The sequence below is a fragment of the Cryptomeria japonica genome, chromosome 1, assembly GCF_030272615.1.
Source record: "Cryptomeria japonica chromosome 1, Sugi_1.0, whole genome shotgun sequence".
In the NCBI taxonomy this organism is placed as follows: domain Eukaryota; kingdom Viridiplantae; phylum Streptophyta; class Pinopsida; order Cupressales; family Cupressaceae; genus Cryptomeria; species Cryptomeria japonica.
Genome location: NC_081405.1, coordinates 168407672 through 168413671, shown reverse-complemented (window position 1 = coordinate 168413671; position 6000 = coordinate 168407672). Strand labels below are relative to the sequence as shown.

At 37.5% G+C, this 6000-nt stretch overlaps 1 protein-coding gene across 6 annotated transcripts in view; it reads left to right on the top strand.

Moving 5' to 3' along the window:
• The first annotated feature begins 1519 nt into the window (after positions 1-1519).
• Positions 1520-6000, top strand: part of LOC131042640 (uncharacterized) — a 29402-nt gene continuing 24921 nt past the window's right edge. For 5 of the 6 annotated variants that reach the window (XR_009105284.2, XM_057975953.2, XM_057975951.2 and 2 more), the window contains exon 1: positions 1521-1785. The gene's annotated coding sequence lies outside the window, so the exon portion shown is untranslated. Of the gene's footprint in view, positions 1786-6000 lie in introns of all 6 variants that reach the window. The other variant, XM_057975954.2, reaches the window with a different exon arrangement.

Here is a 6000-nt window from a genome sequence, read left to right as displayed (position 1 = left end):
AGAAAACTAAGAATGGAGGGCTAATTGCTTGTAGCCCTACTTCCTAGGTCTAAAAGGAGAAATGTTACAAAAGGCTAATAAACACCCATCTGAGGGGTCAAGATATATGAAAATTCCATATAACACATGTGTAAACATTCACACAGGCCAAATTCCACCTTGTGAGTAAAGATCCTGTTGCTTGGGGTGTGGGGTTGTTTGGTGTCTTTGGTTGAAGGGTTGGAACCTAAGGGGTAGGAGACTCCTTGTCAATTGTGAGTTGTCCTTAGTGGAGAGGTCCTTGGGAAGGATATAGTGTAGGCTCTAATAATCTTGGGAAGGTTAAGGGCATTGATCCATTGGGTGACACCTAGTGGAGACCCTTATTGAGCAAAAACCAAAGAAAGTGATTGAACATCCCATACCCTCTGCATCAGTTTGTTTGCTTTTATCTTTTGATTATTTATGGTTTTCTTTTTGGTGACATGTCTTTTAGCTTTTCTGGGATGTCTCTGACTAGAGATTTTATCTCCAGGATGTCGTTGACTAGAAAGGCGAGGATGGGACATCTTCACTTGTTTGCTGCTTGTGGATTATTCCTTAGTAATATGATGACTCGTCTTAGGACATGATCATCTAAGATCACCGAGGACTTAACAATCTGATGCAAACTGAGACAATCCTTTTCTGTTTGATGCATTTTCTTACACGCAATGGGTATGTTGATTCATTTGAAGAATAGGACAACAATGGAGTTAGCTTGGTTTGCATGCATGTGTATGAGTTTTATTTAGATTAGTTGTTTGCATGTTGAATGTGTGTGTAAGGACCAAACCTTCATTGTTGGATGTTGGAATGCTCTAGATTTTGATAGCACATTTCCTCCATCTACAACCACATTTAGTTTGTCTTGATGTTCTCTTTTGAAAACGTCACATTTAATTTGTCTTGATGTTCTCAAACTATCCCCACATAGAAAATGGTTCATGTGTTTTCTAATTTGTATGGGGCGAGGATAATTACTTCATTTTGTCAAACCATGTAAGAATACTAAGTTGGTGAATCAATAAAAGATCAAGAACAACACTCTCAAACATGAAAGATGTTCAAAATGCCTGTACAATGCAAATTCTTTAATACACGCTCCTAATAATATCAATAAGTAATAATGATAGCTCTAAAATGCCTCTAAAAAATAATCAAATCTAACATGAAATAGGATAATTTAATTATGTCTAAGATGACCTAAGACTAAGTCTTTAAATAGAACACCAAAATTTACAAATTTAAAATCCATAATAATTACAAAATTTAAATATTTAAACCAAAACATTTTTTTTTCTAACTATAAATCTAATTGAAAAGAAAAAAATAAAACTAAAACATACCATTTGTACCTCTATTATAATTATTACATAAAGACTACTTTAATAAAAAAGGGCCCCTCAAAAAAAAAAGAATAGGGAAAAGGACATGGGTACTTCGCACCATTGCAACTAGCACTTCCGTTATACACTTAGGGCAATAAAACCAGCTTATCTAGTTAGCAAATAAAACCTTAGATAAATATTGTAAATGGCAACTCTTTCTAATAGAACCGATAACTGACCTTGTCTGGGAATTTGTACATGAATATTTTAGCCTTCTAAGCATTGAAGGCAAGCTTACCCTTTCATTTCCCTGGGGTATATATTTTTACATTTTAGGTTTGGCAGAGAAGGCGCATAAGGAATCAAAGAACTGAAAATCGTTAGGGAAACTGAGCTTTGCTTCTCAGTTAATGGTGCGGCACTAAGAAAAATAAAGGTTAGTCTCACAAGACAAATTTGACGTTTATTTGTTTTTTTTCTTCTTTTGATTGGAGATGAACTATTTGGCCGTGGGATTTAGCGTCTTAGGGTTTAAAATGTTTCTTAATACTGTTAGGGTTTTCATGCGTACTGCGGCTTATCTTTCCTCTGCAATATAAGTTGCTGTGTTGTTAACTTATCTGTAATTTCTTTAATTTTTTTGAAAGTATTTAATCAATGGAGTATGTTTTCTATGGAATTCATAGGGTTTGTGCTCTGTTTTCTGCTTGACTTGAAATTATATGGTCAGCTAGGCTCCGAATAACGCAAAATCAAATCATTAGTTTTTGAAGAAAGCTAGGAGTTTAATTAATAGAAGCTTCCCGACTCCTGTTTGAGACAGTATTTAAATTTTTCATCGGCATTCTTACTCATGTTCTGCACTATACTACGGTATTGAACTTGTGACGCCCTTGCGGATAAGCGTAATGGCTGACCTTGCACCTCCATTATTTTATTTTTAACTAAGCTTTTAGTCATCATGTCAAGGCATATCTGTAATTTAAAATTTTTTTTTTTGAACGCATTTTATCAATGGAGAATGATTTCTATGGAATTCATGGGGTTTGTGCTCGGTTCTGTGCTTGGCTTAAAATTATAGGGCCAGTTAGGCTCCGAATAACGCAAAATGAAATCATTAGGTTTTGAAGAAAGCTAGGAGGCTTCCAACACTTGTTTGAGATAGTAGTTAAGTTTTTTAACGGCATTGTTATTCATGTTCTGCACTATGCTACGGTATTGAATTTGTGATGCTCTTGCGGATAAGCGTAATGGCTGACCTTGCACCTCCAGTATTTTATTTTTGACTAAGCTTTAGTCATGTCATGGCATATCTGTAATTTTTTTTATTTTTTTGAATGTATTTTATCAATGGAGTATGATTTCTATGGAATTCATGGGGTTTGTGCTCTGTTCTTTGCTTAGCTTGAGATTATATGGCCAGTTAGGCTCTGAATATCACAAAATGAAATCATTAGGTTTTGAAGAAAGCTAGGCATTTTATTAATGGAATCCTCCCGACACCTGTTTGAGATGGGTAGTTAATTTTTTTATCGGCATTGTTATTCATATTCTGCACTATGCTATGGCATTGAACTTGTGACTCCCTTGTGGATAAGCGTAATGATTGACCTTGCACTTCCATTAATTTATTTTTAACTCAGCTTTAGTCATGTCAAGGCATATTTGTAATTTTTCTTGAACATGTTTAATCAATGGAGTATGATTTCTATGGAATTCATGGGGTTTGTGCTCTGTTCTTTGCTTGGATTGAAATAACATGGCCAGTTGGGCTCTGAATAATGCAAAATGAAATCATTAGGTTGTAAAGAAAACTAGGAGCACTATTAATGGAAGCCTCTCGAGACCTGTTTGAGATAGTTAATTTTTTTATCAGCATTGTTATTCATGTTCTGCACTATGCTATGGCATTGAACTTGTGACACCCTTGTGGGGAAGCGTAATGGCTGACCTTGAACCTCCATTATTTTATGTTTAACTAAGCTTAGTCATGTCAAGGCATGAGGTCTGAGTTTAGTACCCTTTTCCTGTTTCGTTTGCACTCTTTTGTTTTCTGGACTTAGTAAACTCTGTTTGCAGGGTGACCGTTGGCTTTAGATGCAATGGTGAGGATATTATTTCTGACTACCTTTTTGTATGTTTTGTTTTGTTTTGTTTTCCTCAGCCATTTGCTTTCTTGGTTTGGTAAACTTTTCTTGCAGGTGACCTTTGGCTTAGGTGCCATCTCCGGGGTTCTTACATTTTCATCTGACGTGTGACCCATTCCGGACTTTTATCCACACTTTTCTGTTGGGTATGTCACATCCAGCCAGGTGGATGTGGTCTTTTGCTCAATTTCAACACTTTTATCTTGTTTATTTTAAAATTGAACATAACATTCTGCTTTGGAAGGATCATATTTATTCATTGTAGCTGGTTACTTTCAACCTTTAATGTCTTTTTTGTTAGCTCTAATGTCTCCAGTGGTTTCCTGTATGTTCATGTAATACCATATAGAATTAACATCAAATTGTCTTACTGAATATTGTCTGCTTTCCTGTATCAAGTCTTCATTGTTTGGTTAGGAAGAGTGACACAATACTACTAAGTTGTCCAGATCAAGCAAATGTCACAGATAATTTGCCAACTTAATGCATCACATCGGCGAGTGTTTTTTAGACATTTAGATGGTCTTATCTAGTTGAGAGTGCTGACTAGAGCATAGAGTCTGAAAAGTATGTGGTTATGGTAGCCTGTTTTAGTTCAACCTGTAGACACTAAAAATCTGTATCACCTGCGTTCTCCATTTTTAACCTAATCGCGCGTATGATCTTCATTATTCATGCGACCTTGCCCCGTTTCTCCTTTTCCATTTTCGGTGCAGATCTTTTCATTTTCTTCCCATTTCAAGTTCAGGGTTACATTTTACCCTTAACTTCGTACCTCTTGCATCAAATCTTTCCCTTGTCACTTCTAAAGTGACGTTTTGCCTAATTGCGTCCTGATTAGGGTTTTTTGCGCCTAATTCGGCCCTCCCATTTCTTCTTTTCCATTTCCGGTCCAGATCTTTCTCATTCCTTCCCATTTCAAGTTTGAGGTTGCATTTTATCCTCGACTTTGTCCCTTTGCTTCGGATCATTCCTCTCTTGCTTCGGTGATGCCAATTTTTGACCTAAATCCCTGTCTCAATTTTAGGGATTTTTGCCGCTTTCTGCTTTCCATTTTCGGCCCAATTGGCTTCAATTTTTCCCTGTTCCTAATTTAAGGTTCCATTTTGACCTCTCCTTCAGCCCCATGGTGTTGCATTTGTCCCTTCTCCATCTGTTGACCCGCTTTGACCTGGTTTATTCACTATTGTTCGATTTTACCTAGTTTGACCTAATTTTTTGATCTTCATTCAAATCTTCCCATTTTCTATCCAAACCTTCTCAATTCTTTCCAATTTCATCTATTTTGACCAAAATTGACTTAATTTGACCTAATTAAGGTCTTCGAGCGTTAGTTTGACTAATTTGCCCTTTTAGGTTTAATAAATTCTTTAATTAATTAAGCCTTCCCTTTTTACTAATTATTTTGCTTCTAATCTTTCATCATTTCATCAAACCCCTCCCCTTTTAATATATTTTTTTGATCGGTAATATGTTAATTTTTATTAAATTATAAAGAAAAGCACCACATAAACAAAAATCATCAGAGACATCCACCCAAAACCACCCATCACACCCCCATACCACCCAAAACAAGAAACAGTATCAAAAACCACCAAACAGTCACCAACCCATACAGCCTCCCCCACCTAGATAACAGTAAATTGAGCGTCAAAATGGTACGTCATGATTGCCATTGACAAAATTACTGGCAATTCAAAATTAATAGCATTGTCTTAAGTATCAAAGTCCTGAACTAAAAAGCTATGCAAAAATCAAACAGGAACAAGGGTACTTGGGAACACATCTGGATCAGAGAGGGCCATCCTCATCCACCTTCACCGTCATGACAGTTGAACACCACTCGGGACCATCGCTGCATCACCCCCACCATTCTGGGCTAGACCCAAAGAAGCGTCACTTGCTGCTAAAACCCTGGACAAACTTCTGGTTCTCGGCCTCGACCTTCAACCACAGTACTCGACCTCCCTTGCATCATCTTGCGCTTGACAAATAACCTCCTCCGATTCCAGAATTTGAACAAACAACTTCAAAGCATCCCATCCACGTGACGCCGTGTCTCGGAATCGGGCCTTCACAGATTCTTGTCTCCTGAGAAAAGTAATGTTCATGCATTTGTTACGGAGTTCAGTTTGCTCCAAAGGAACTCCCTCCGACACGTCAAAGCCCCTCCTCGACATCTCCCACTCCAAAAGTGATTCCATGTTCAAAAGATAATCTTCTCGCACTATTGCCTTCATAACTTTCCTAACCTCCTCACACGGGGTGCCCAATTCTAATCCGCAAGCCATAATAAGTGAATATACATCCACTCTTGAACTGTACCTGTGACCAATAACTGCCACCTCCTCCCCCATCACCAACTTCACAACTTCAAGAAATAGGGGGTCCCTAGGTTTAAACATGGTCATCAATTTCTTCTCTGGGATTGGACCCCCAAAAGTTGGCATCAACTTATTAGATTTAAGCGTGAAATTGGCCTCCATGTCGTCCGCCACCTGCAA